We start from the raw sequence: 13,036 nt of genomic DNA on the forward strand, positions 1-13,036 counted from the left end.
GAGCACAGCTCAACTGTGGCTCATGACGGAGCGGCTCCGTCATGAGCACCGGGCCACCGCGCTGCCCCCCAGCGCCGCGGCGGAATTCCCGCCGCGGCCAAGGGGTTAATAAGTTATAGTGGTGGTGTATTTGAATTGCCTTTATTTTGTTAGATTGGAGTCCGTTATCATTTAGGTGTAATTCTATAGTTTTGAATAAAATAACATTATAATATAACAGGGTTGACTTCATCAATACAATTTTTTTTTATTTACTACATTAGATTTGATCAGTGGGTGACATTTACTGATAACAAAGGATTCTAAACATAATAGTAAACATGGGTCCCCGTCCTCTGGGTGGGTAGAGGCCGTAACTATGATGCAGTGGGCCCCGGTGCCACTGCACCTGCTGGATTATTGCTAGCTCCGCCCCAAAGAATACCTCTGTGCCCACACAACACAGCCAACAAACCTATCAATTTCTTATGTGCTCTGTACAGAGGGCACTGTTGTTCAAGGGGGTCTCAATCTATTGTGCCCACACTGCTCCCATTGGCACGTTTAGCCAGGGCGTCGCTTCAGGGGGGTGTTTGGGGTGTTACAACCCAACCCCCCCCCCCACACCCCAATAAATGTCTTTGTAGTAATTAGTTGGGTACAGGTGCTTTAAGTCAGGTATGGCAAAGTGTGTGTCGGATTTTATTTCGGATTTTTAAATACACATGCTGACAAAAACACAAAACTCTCGGTTATTTCCCAGAATAATGTGTTTTATTTACCCCCCATGAATACTAATAACACGTTAAGGCTATAATAACCTAATGTGGTTAAAACACCAAATTCAGATCCAGTCCGGATGTTTTATACAGTTCGTTAGTTCTCTTTCTTTGACAGTAAAACCAGTCTCCTTGGAGACTGTCAAAAATTGCAATGTCGACTATATTTCAAGTCGCCACAGCGGGGTATTGGGTAAAGTTTTCAATAAGGAATAATCGCGCCTCGGTTAGACCTCATTGGCTACGATACTGCCACTGCGCAAAGCTAAAGACAGGTAAGTCATTCGAGGTACGCACCGTAGATGGAACTTAAGACACCTACAGCGAGCAAAAGTCGCCTTCACACATCACTCAGAGACACAGATGACAATAACACAACAGGTGCAGTACTCTGAACTGTACTCTGTTACCTGTCAGCCTCATAAAAAGATGTATGGTGCGCAAAGGATTCTGGGGGTACATATGCTAATTAGCATTCCCATTCAAAGGGCCCGGTCACCGCTGGAGCAAACATTCCTCGCAGCAATAGAAGGACTGACTCTTCGAGAGAGAGAGATATGAGAGATGAGAGAGAGAGAGATGAGGTAGAAAGAGAGAGAGAGGAAGAGAGAGCGAGAGTCAGAGAGAGAGAGAGAACAAGTTTCTGAGAGAGAGAGAGAGAAAGCGAGTCTCTTCAAGAGAGAGTGAGTGAGAAAGTGAGAGAGAGAGTGGCTGAAAGAGTGAGAGTGCGAGAGAGAGAGTGTCTCTGAGAGAGAGTGACTGAAAGAGTGAGGGAGAGTGAGAGAGAGAGAGAGAGAGTGAGAGAGAGTGAGTGAGAATGAGTGAGAGAGTGACTGAAAGAGTGAGAAAGAGTGAGAGAGAGAGAGAGAGTGCTATTTCTTGTTTACAACCTACAATGAGTGCATGCACTGTGGGCATGGGTCATGGATGCATCCCATGACATTCTGAACTCCTAACTGAGAACCATCCCTGGCCTGCATTGGTGGCCATCAGAACTTGGTCCCAGTTCAACCCTTTCCAGCCATGCCAGGATCCTGGGAATTATGGTGGACAACAAACCATCAATGGTTGGCACATCAACTGCATCACCTCTGCCTGCTCGTGCTCCTGAAGATCCTCAGGTGGCTTCCACTCGACACCCACCGAGCAGCCACCCACGCACTCACCACCAGCAAGCTAGATTACAGAAAAGCAGTCCAAGTCGGACATGGCATGAGAATTGCTAGTCAGAAACTGTAGGAATCACCATGGGACGAAAAAAGAAACAATTAAGTTGTCACAAGTGAACAACACGGACAATTCAGCCAATCATCGGGGGCCAATCACACAATTAGTAACAGTGGAACAGTTGATGTGCATGACACTGAATGGAACAAAGGAACTGATGAAGTGTAACAAGGGTACAATGGATGCAATCAGGGTACAATTCGGAGGTACACGCAAGTAAACAGCGTCCACCCACTATTTTCACAGGGTGGACATTCTCCCCACTGCCAAGATGGTGGGTCTCAAAGACCTACGCTAAACTTGTCTCAGTGTAATTTTCCGACACTGGGGCACACTCAGCAGCGCCCACACCCGACTGCGTTCCCTTCTGCGAAACAACAAGCAGGTGGCGAGGGGACTTTCTTATTTCTATTCTATCTGACCCAAAACAAGGCCTATTTGAAGGGCCAGGAACCCTCCTTTGGTTGGTGGGGCATCCTGGCATGGAGCTTTCTGGAGCTTTGCACCTAAATGCTGTTGCCATGGAGGGAAAAACAAAGGCGCACAGCTTGTAATCAGCTCACAAGTAATTAAGAAAAACTTCGATTTGGAAGCTAGCTTTTGAGTTAGTTCAATCCCTGTATATATGAGATATGCTTACACTGTAAGAATGTCAGAAGAAACAGTTTATCCGAGAATCTGTGCAAATAGCAATTTAAATAACATCTATTTTTTTAATTTCTTTTATAATGCTACCCATTCCAATGTAGGGTCTCAAGGCGCTTTGCATTACACGCACACATTATAGGTTGCCAATAAATCATACTAGTGGGTACATCAATGTACAGGATTTATGAACTGTAAGTAACACAGATCTTTTTGTGAAAAGCAGTAAGGCACTTACCCATCTACATACAATAAAACAAATATTATAATATTCATGTTACACAATGTGCTTTGTAGGAGACCTTTACATTACCCCACTAAGCTTCAAGTCGAAACCGTAATGAGACAAAACACAGATCTCTCTAGCACATGCATTAAACACCTGAGTTATCTCTTGTTAATATTCATTGAGATTTATTGGACACACGAAGATCTCTACAACAGGTGCCTTAACCCCATAAGATATTTTAAAATGCGGCCTTTGCAGACACAAACTGTCACGTTTCTCCTTTTTGGCAATTTCTTTGTTGCAGAATTGTTAAAGTTAAAGGTATAAGTAGAGGCCTAGATTTACCAAGATTTTGCACTGGACCGCGTCACTTTTCTGGTGCAGCCTGATGCAAATTCTATTTTGGTATTTACAAACAAAAAAGTAATGCAATGCAGCAGACAGCAGTACCTTGCAGCAGACAGCAGTACCTTGCAGCAGACAGCAGTACCTTGCAGCAGACAGCAGTACCTTGCAGCAGACAGCAGTACCTTGCAGCAGACAGCAGCACCTTGCAGCAGACAGCAGTACCTTGCAGCAGACAGCAGCACCTTGCAGCAGACAGCAGTACCTTGCAGCAGACAGCAGTACCTTGCAGCAGACAGCAGTACCTTGCAGCAGACAGCAGTACCTTGCAGCAGACAGCAGTACCTTGCAGCAGACAGCAGCACCTTGCATGGGGTAGGATTGCCATGGGTGGTGTATGGGCTTTCCCGTGCATCCTGCCATGTATTTTGACACAAACCCATATTAACCTCGCCTTGTAAACTTTGGTTCATGCCAAAATGGTGCAGCAGTGACTGGCGTAATCTGCAGCACACACTCAAAGACGAAATAGCCACAAAGGATAGTTTTTAAGCAGGAAGGAAGACCTTCTTGCACAAAAACTAGCCTGACCACAACGCAGGCACTCTTGGGCCATGACACAAGCGTGCTTGCGTTGGCGCTAGGCAGCCATAGGCCCACCGGCGCTAGGAGACGGCAGAAATGCACCATTTACTGTGCTTCATTTTGTGAAAAATTTGTAAATTTGTTTCTCAATGACACACTGATTTTCAAGACTTCGCCTCTCACCGCTCGTGACTCCCACCTTTTCGTTGCCACACCCTGACCTCAATGTATGGGGTCACGGAGTAAAGTTTTTCCAATTCCAGCGCACAGGGCAGTAACAAGGCTGGAACAAGTGACTTTCGCAGCATGACCAGAACCAAAGGCGAGAACATATCAGGGTGAAGAGGGTAGAGAAAATGTCCACCATATGGTTCTCCCAGAATGCAGCACGTCAGGAAGCCGCGAAGCAACAGTAAAGTGCCTTCCACGCTCACATCGCCACAACTTTGCCATCCTCAATCCGCACCAGCGTTGTGGCGGTATGGACTCTGTGCCACCCTCAGGAGGGGTGAAAGGTCACCATATAGTCAGCGTAGTCTGCCTGTGACTGAAACGTATACAGTTGTACTTTTGGCACTTTTTATAACGTATCCCAAATCATTTGGGAGGATTTTCTAGCAATCTGGATGTTTTTATGTGGTGAAGTGGGCTGGCGATGCAGTTAGTTGGTTCAATCCTTAGGTAAAGAAAGGTTTACACTCACAAAAGGCAACATTGTCTTATGTGTAGCTTTTAATAGTGTGAATCTTCTGCCCACATCAGGAGTGTTGCTGTGTCTACTTCTCGTCCCCTGGCTTCATAATCCGCTTCTCTTCGTGCCCCATGCCTTGGCGGCCACTGATCCGTCTCGCAAGATTCACCGCCGTTTCCTGCAGTTCCTACGGTCTCACTCCAGCTAAGGGACCTGCCTCATAACCTCAGATGTTCCTAATTCAACTCTGTGGTTCTAATCACATTAGGTTTCCACAATGGATAAAGTATGCGGTAGTGTGGCTAACATTCAAACGAATCTGCATGCCACCAACAGGTCTCCGCAGCACCAGACTTTAAACTCAAACACCTAAATGTTCACTGCACTGTCAATATTTTACTCTGTATATTTAGGCCTCTTGGGGATTTAAAAAACCCCCCCCATGATTTAGATGCTGTCTTTCCTGAAGCTGACTGTAATATTTACTTTATATGTGGAACTTTCCGCCACCCCTTCCCCTCTTTCTATAATGGAATCTTCTGAAAGAAGCTTACCTTAGTGAAATAAAGAAGTCTTCACAGCTACCTGGTGTCTTCTATTCTTCACAACACTGACCACTTGAATCTTGGGTGTAGAAATGTTCTTCCCGTATTCTTTTTCACCTTTGTGTCAGGACGTTTTAAGATATGGGGTTAAAGCTGAAAGGTTCGTGCCCACGAGAACGCACAGACATCTCTTGCGTGCTTGACCAGTTCTGGCTGTCCATGTCCTTAAGAACCCTCGCTACACTGATGGCTACAAAAATACTCTCCAAGCAGGCCCCTCAAACAAATGCACAAACGAGTCATTGTTCGCATGTGCAGTATGTATAAGCGTAAAGATCTGTGCAGGAGATTCTCTCTTAATTGTAAAGTTAAATCAGAAAGTTTCAGAGACTACACTGAAGATGGTGGGAATGAGAGTACAGACAAGTGCTACTTGTTTGAGTGTGCAATAAACAGACTCACCATCAGTGACGTCAAACACTATGACGCAGCTTTCAGCACCATGAACTTGATAATGTCACTGTCTGCTTACCATGCATCTTTCTGCACAAATGATCATAGATCTCACGGGCCTCCGCTGCCTCTTTACAACGCGGACGATACTCAGTATAGGAAGCACAACCCTACTGCCCATCACAACAAAATGGAGAAGATGCACGGGAAGTTTTCAGTGAGTTTGTTACGCACATGTTAGGGACTAAATCGTGGAAAATGTCTACTTTAAAACGTATTTTATTTGGTTAAGCATCCGGCGGCAATGTTGCATGGGCCATAATGTGTGAATTAATATAAGTGCAGGCTAACCAGTTACAACTGTAGCTTTCATAGGGAACATCACATGCTCAGAATACCAAATGCAGCGTGCAACTCGCATTTTTCTGCATTTTGGTCAAAGTATGCTAAAAGTGTCAGTGCACACAATGGTGTTATGTTAGGTAGTTTAATATGATTATTCACAATTGCAGTGTGTAGTATTTTGTGTGCAATGCATGAACTGTGCTTTGTTCTTGGTGCCAAATGTTGTGTGCCTAGACAGGCAGACTCAAAACGTCATTCATATTTGAGCTGTTAATTCCTTCAAACAGGGAACTCAAATCGCAGGCTTAAGTTCTGATCAGCTTTCATTCGTTAAATCTCGTAATGCGCTCGAATGTACTCATGACAGGCACGCCGAGCTTAAGTATACAGCCTTAAGATTTGATGTTTCATCTTGTGCTGTCACTTCCTGTGAGGTCGTGATCTCACTTCCTGTGATGTCCCTTCCTGTGATGCTAGTGCAGTGTCACGTGCCGTGATATCACTTGCAGACTGCCTGACTTGGTTAGTCCCCCGGCCTTGTGCCCTGGATACATTCCACACTGTTAATAGGAACAAGGGACAAGGTACAAAATACACACGGTTGCAGAAGAGCAACTGACACACAACAGAATGCACAAGGTTCAACGTGTCACAGAAGTCAAATGGGCACTGTTCATAATTAGCACCGCCGTGCAAAGAGTGACACGATGCATACAACCAAAGAACACGGTAGATGACTCACAGCGTTACACAGGCACAATTCACACCGAGAAATCTGAAGGGTGGCCACACATCATATTATCACGGAACCATAGATACACACAAAAGGAGAACGATGGATTATTCACACAGACAGAAAACAAAAGAAAATTCTTTAAAACAGGCACCAGCAGCACCTGTTAATCACAGCGCTTAACAATGACAGCAGTCACACGAAGTGAGATTTAAAGCAAATTATTATTAAAGTTCATGCTAAGATATAACATGGACTCAGATAGCCCTCACACGATTTACACAGCCACTAACAGAACACGTGCACAGCCGGGAGTGTCACAATACCCCTGACTAGAGGTGGACGCACCACTGGACGCTCGAGCCAGGTGGCTGGCTCCGGCTCGGCTCGGGATCCTCTTGGAACCTCGAGCCCATCACAAGCTGAGCTTTCACGGGTGGGGATATGGCCACAGTGGACAGCCATGCAACATGGGGGAGCAGGTTTGAATCGTGGCCTCGGCTCGCTCTGAAAGCGGACGGTAGTATGCGTCTGTTGTGTTAAGCTCGTATGTCCCTGTACAAGGCTCGCGCTCCATAGAAGTGGCAAAAACAACACGTGGATTTAACCTGCGACTAGCACTCTTATGTAAATCCTACGAGAATTAGGGGCCAATCAGGAAGCTTTGATGTCACAAAAAGATATCCATCTAGTGACTGAATTGTACTGCGTGAAACTGCAAAACTTGCGATCAATCCTGGCTCCCCTGCTTGAGCAACCTGTTTGATCCCAGGCAAGTACTTAACTCACAAGGCACCTTTTCTGTGTTCATTTTCACGAAAGAGAGTCGCTACAAATACGTGAGCTAACGATGTGCACTGTACAAAAACCTTTCAGTTTGATATAAAAGACTGTAATGCTGCTTCCTCCACAATAAGAATTTAGGCCAATTATAGGGTACACATGGCTTCTGGCTTGCCTCCTAGTTCACCAATGGCATTGTCATCAGGGTGGGAGAGGTATGTTTCTCAGTTCATGTTTAAAAACTCTAGCTTTTATTAAATACTTCTCAACACAGAGATATAATGTGTTTTACAAAGGTGGAAATCATCGGCATACGCATACTAAAAAAAGATACTTTTTGTATTTCGAAGACACCGTATATTCTAACAAGAGGCTTGTTACATGAGGTACATGCCACATATTTTCAAGGCTCGGCTCATGCATGGGAATGTAGAGAAAGAGCCGAACCCTGGCTCGCCTGTCCCTCTTCTCGGCTGTCCCTCTTCATTTGTTGACTCACCAGCTTCTATCACCGGCGGTGGACAATAATCAGTCTTAATTTGTGAAAGGATGAGCACCGATGGAGCGGTGCTATTAAAAATCATCGTGCCAAATACCAAAGCTATGTAGCCTTCAATCCACCGCATGCCACTTTAATCCCTGCCAGACAATCCCTGCCCCTTTATCTCACTTTTGTCTGTCCCTTCTTTATCCCTTTTTACACCTTTTACAATTTTTCTCCCTCTCCTTTTTGCCGTTTGAGTGTTTTTTTCTCTCTCGCTAGCCGCCAATATCTGATGAGGAAAAATAAGTACCGGTCTTCAAAAATGAGGGCACGTGGGCCCGACCCTGTCAACGACCGGCTCAAATTAAGCACTGGTATGTATTATGTAGCAAGCATTTGTTTAGAGCATCTCTTCCATGTTTATGGTCCTCTGGCATCAGTATGGTACAAAACACTTGCACTATCTCAAAGTCATGCCTTTGTACTGTACATCTTGTTCAGCACTAAAACTGCATGCAATAAACTGCAGACTACGGCCTACTTCTGAAGCGCATGCGCACACACCTCGCGGACGATGCATCCATCATGGCGATCCCCGAGACAGCTCAAGTACCCTCTTCTCGCCACTCAATCCGCTACACAAGCCATCCATCACTCGTCAACTGGATAGCTCTACTTTCTGCAGCCCATCCGTCAACGCTGCCACCACGCGCACAGGTGCAGCCGCCTCGTGCAGGAGGCTGGCGGGGGCGAGAGAGGGCAACCTACGTCCTAGGCCCAGAAAACCTCTCAGCAGACGAGTGCAGCACAAGCAGCCGGCGGGGCTATTTTAGACCCTCAAGCGGGCATGAGTTGGCGTTCTTCGAGCTCTGAACCTGATACAGCCACAAAAAATAACCCTGTCAGCACCTCGGGTCCACGAGAGCTGAGAGGGATGACCAGTGGAGCGGGAACAGGAGCTAGCCAGGGACAACTCATTCTACACACAGGCCTAAGCCCTTGTGGTACGCACTAGCAGGCGGGGACCTGTGACCGTGTAAACCAGAGTGTTTACCTCCAGCACACCCGTGCAGGAGACGCACACAGATACTGGGGACAGTGTACCACAGAGCGCTCCAGCCAGCACACCCATGCAAGAGAGGCACACAGATACTGGGGACAGTGTACACAGAGTGCTTACAGCCAGCACACCCATGCAAGAGACGCACACAGATACTGGGGACAGTGTACACAGAGTGCTTACAGCCAGCACACCCGTGCAGGAGACGCACACAGATACTGGGGACAGTGTACACAGAGTGCTTACAGCCAGCACACCCATGCAAGAGACGCACACAGATACTGGGGACAGTGTACACAGAGCGCTTACAGCCAGCACACCCATGCAAGAGACGCACACAGATACTGGGGACAGTGTACACAGAGTGCTTACAGCCAGCACACCCATGCAAGAGACGCACACAGATACTGGGGACAGTGTACCACAGAGCGCTTACAGCCAGCACACCCGTGCAAGAGATGCACACAGATACTGGGGACAGTGTACCACAGAGCGCTTACAGCCAGCACACCCGTGCAGGAGACGCACACAGATACTGGGGACAGTGTACACAGAGTGCTTACAGCCAGCAAACCCGAGCAAGAGACGCACACACATACTGGGGACAGTGTACATAGAGCGCTTACAGCCAGCACACCCATGCAAGAGACGCACACAATTACTGGGGACAGTGTACACAGAGCGCTTACAGCCAGCACACCCATGCAAGAGACGCACACAGATACTGGGGACAGTGTACACAGAGCGCTTACAGCCAGCACACCAATGCAGGAGACGCACACAGATACTGGGGACAGTGTACCACAGAGCGCTTACAGCCAGCACACCCGTGCAAGAGAGGCACACAGATACTGGGGACAGTGTACACAGAGCGTTTACAGCCAGCACACCCGTGCAAGAGAGGCACACAGATACTGGGGACAGTGTACACAGAGCGCTTACAGCCAGCACACCAATGCAGGAGACACACACAGATACTGGGGACAGTGTACCACAGAGCGCTTACAGCCAGCACACCCGTGCAAGAGAGGCACACAGATACTGGGGACAGTGTACACAGAGCGTTTACAGCCAGCACACCCGTGCAGGAGACGCACACAGATACTGGGGACAGTGTACACAGAGTGTTTACAGCCAGCAAACCCGTGCAAGATACGCATACAGATACTGGGGACAGTGTACCACAGAGTGTTTACAGCCAGCACACCCATGCAGGAGACGCACACAGATACTGGGGACAGTGTACACAGAGCGCTTACAGCCAGCACGCCCGTGCAGGAGACGCACACAGATACTGGGGACAGTGTACACAGAGCGCTTACAGCCAGCATACCCATGCAAGAGAGGCACACAGATACTGGGGACAGTGTACACAGAGCGCTTACAGCCAGCACACCCGTGCAGGAGACGCACACAGATACTGGGGATAGTGTACCACAGAGCGCTCCAGCCAGCACACCCATGCAAGAGACGCACACAGATACTGGGGACAGTGTACACAGAGCGTTTACAGCCAGAAAACCCGTGCAAGAGACGCACACAGATACTGGGGACAGTGTACCACAGAGTGTTTACAGCCAGCACACCCATGCACGAGACGCACACAGATACTGAGGACAGTGTACCACAGAGCGCATACAGCCAGCACACCCTTGCAAGAGACGCACACAGATACTGGGGACAGTGTACCACAGAGCGCATACAGCCAGCACACACGTGCAAGAGACGCACACAGATACTGGGGACAGTGTACCACAGAGCGCTTACAGCCAGCATACCCATGCAAGAGACACACACAGATACTGGGGATAGTGTACCACAGAGCGCTCCAGCCAGCACACCCATGCAAGAGAGGCACACAGATACTGGGGACAGTGTACACAGAGCGCTTACAGCCAGCACACCCGTGCAAGAGACGCACACAGATACTGGGGACAGTGTACCACAGAGCGCTTACAGCCAGCACACCCATGCAAGAGACGCACACAGATACTGGGGACAGTGTACACAGAGCGCTTACAGCCAGCACACCCATGCAAGAGACGCACACAGATACTGGGGACAGTGTACACAGAGCGCTCCAGCCAGCACACCCATGCAAGAGAGGCACACAGATACTGGGGACAGTGTACACAGAGCGTTTACGGCCAGCAAACCCGTGCAAGAGACGCACACAGATACTGGGGACAGTGTACCACAGAGTGTTTACAGCCAGCACACCCGTGCAAGAGACGCACACAGATACTGGGGACAGTGTACACAGAGCGCTTACAGCCAGCACACCCATGCAGGAGACGCACACAGATACTGGGGTCAGTGTACCACAGAGCGCTTCAGCCAGCATACCCATGCAAGAGACGCACACAATTACTGGGGACAGTGTACACAGAGCGCTTACAGCCAGCACACCCATGCAAGAGACGCACACAGATACTGGGGACAGTGTACACAGAGCGCTTACAGCCAGCAAACCCGTGCAAGAGACGCACACAGATACTGGGGACAGTGTACCACAGAGTGTTTACAGCCAGCACACCCGTGCAAGAGACGCACACAGATACTGGGGACAGTGTACCACAGAGCGCATACACCCAGCACACTCTTGCAAGAGATGCACACAGATACTGGGGACAGTGTACCACAGAGCGCATACAGCCAGCACACCAATGCAGGAGACACACACAGATACTGGGGACAGTGTACCACAGAGCGCTTACAGCCAGCACACCCGTGCAAGAGAGGCACACAGATTCTGGCGACAGTATACCACAGAGCGCTTACAGCCAGCACACCCGTGCAAGAGACGCACACAGATACTGGGGACAGTGTACCACAGAGCGCTCCAGCCAGCACACCCATGCAAGAGACGCACACAGATACTGGGGACAGTGTACCACAGAGCGCTCCAGCCAGCACACCCATGCAAGAGAGGCACACAGATACTGGGGACAGTGTACCACAGAGCGCTTACAGCCAGCACACCCATGCAAGAGACGCACACAGATACTGGGGACAGTGTACACAGAGCGCTTACAGCCAGCACACCCATGCAAGAGACGCACACAGATACTGGGGACAGTGTACACAGAGCGCTTACAGCCAGCACACCCGTGCAGGAGACGCACACAGATACTGGGGACAGTGTACCACAGAGCGCTCCAGCCAGCACACCCATGCAGGAGACGCACACAGATACTGGGGACAGTGTACACAGAGCGCTTACAGCCAGCACACCAATGCAGGAGACGCACACAGATACTGGGGACAGTGTACCACAGAGCGCTTACAGCCAGCACACCCGTGCAAGAGAGGCACACAGATACTGGGGACAGTGTACACAGAGCGTTTACAGCCAGCACACCCGTGCAAGAGAGGCACACAGATACTGGGGACAGTGTACACAGAGCGTTTACAGCCAGCACACCCGTGCAGGAGACGCACACAGATACTGGGGACAGTGTACACAGAGTGTTTACAGCCAGCAAACCCGTGCAAGATACGCACACAGATACTGGGGACAGTGTACCACAGAGTGTTTACAGCCAGCACACCCATGCAGGAGACGCACACAGATACTGGGGACAGTGTAACCAGAGCGCTTACAGCCAGCACGCCCGTGCAGGAGACGCACACAGATACTGGGGACAGTGTACACAGAGCGCTTACAGCCAGCATACCCATGCAAGAGAGGCACACAGATACTGGGGACAGTGTACACAGAGCGCTTACAGCCAGCACACCCGTGCAGGAGACGCACACAGATACTGGGGATAGTGTACCACAGAGCGCTCCAGCCAGCACACCCATGCAAGAGACGCACACAGATACTGGGGACAGTGTACACAGAGCGTTTACAGCCAGCAAACCCGTGCAAGAGACGCACACAGATACTGGGGACAGTGTACCACAGAGTGTTTACAGCCAGCACACCCATGCACGAGACGCACACAGATACTGAGGACAGTGTACCACAGAGCGCATACAGCCAGCACACCCTTGCAAGAGACGCACACAGATACTGGGGACAGTGTACCACAGAGCGCATACAGCCAGCACACACGTGCAAGAGACGCACACAGATACTGGGGACAGTGTACCACAGAGCGCTTACAGCCAGCATACCCATGCAAGAGACACACACAGATACTGGGGA

The 13,036-nt window shown here is 49.1% G+C and overlaps 1 protein-coding gene and 1 non-coding gene across 2 annotated transcripts in view; both read right to left on the minus strand.

Annotated features, from left to right (window-relative positions):
* Positions 1-13,036, minus strand: part of TRIM44 (tripartite motif containing 44) — a 410,675-nt gene that overhangs the window by 92,527 nt on the left and 305,112 nt on the right. The window lies entirely within an intron of this gene.
* Positions 886-1,025, minus strand: LOC146859775 (U4 spliceosomal RNA). Its single transcript, XR_014979405.1, has one exon. It is a non-coding gene; the product is annotated as a U4 spliceosomal RNA (small nuclear RNA).

This window comes from Triturus cristatus, chromosome 3_1 (genome assembly GCF_964204655.1).
Source record: "Triturus cristatus chromosome 3_1, aTriCri1.1, whole genome shotgun sequence".
Taxonomy (NCBI): domain Eukaryota; kingdom Metazoa; phylum Chordata; class Amphibia; order Caudata; family Salamandridae; genus Triturus; species Triturus cristatus.